General features: G+C 47.9%; 1 protein-coding gene across 1 annotated transcript in view; it reads right to left on the bottom strand.

Annotated features, from left to right (window-relative positions):
* The window catches only part of FAM189A2 (family with sequence similarity 189, member A2), a 75363-nt gene that overhangs the window by 12007 nt on the left and 62995 nt on the right, over window positions 1-361 (bottom strand). The window lies entirely within an intron of this gene.

Raw genomic sequence — 361 nt, 5'->3', positions numbered from 1 at the left:
CCCCCCTGCCAGTAAGATCAAAAACATACCCTTGGGTCAGCCCTAATTGCCAAAGAGGGAGAAGGGGAATTGCTTTGGCAGGAAGGTCTGCGGGGCTGCAGGCTGCCACTCAGAGGTCTCTCGCACAAGCTGTGCCAAGAGGTTGCACCTGGTTTTCCATCACTGCCCCGACCTGCTCCTGACAGCATCGCAAAAGGCTTCAGCCGTGTCAAACTGTGGTATTTCTCTTACCCAGAAAGAGCTCCTACCGAATCTAAAGTGAAAACCACAGAATTATACCCCTCACCCACACTGTATTTACGCTGCGTCCTAACTTTTCTTCTTTTTTTTTTTTTTTTTTGTTCCTAAATTAACAAACCTT

Source organism: Charadrius vociferus, unplaced genomic scaffold, assembly GCF_000708025.1.
Source record: "Charadrius vociferus isolate BGI_N301 unplaced genomic scaffold, ASM70802v2 scaffold560, whole genome shotgun sequence".
In the NCBI taxonomy this organism is placed as follows: Eukaryota; Metazoa; Chordata; class Aves; order Charadriiformes; family Charadriidae; genus Charadrius; species Charadrius vociferus.
The sequence above is the reverse complement of the archived record's forward strand: the minus strand, read 5'-3'. Positions and strand labels throughout refer to the sequence as shown.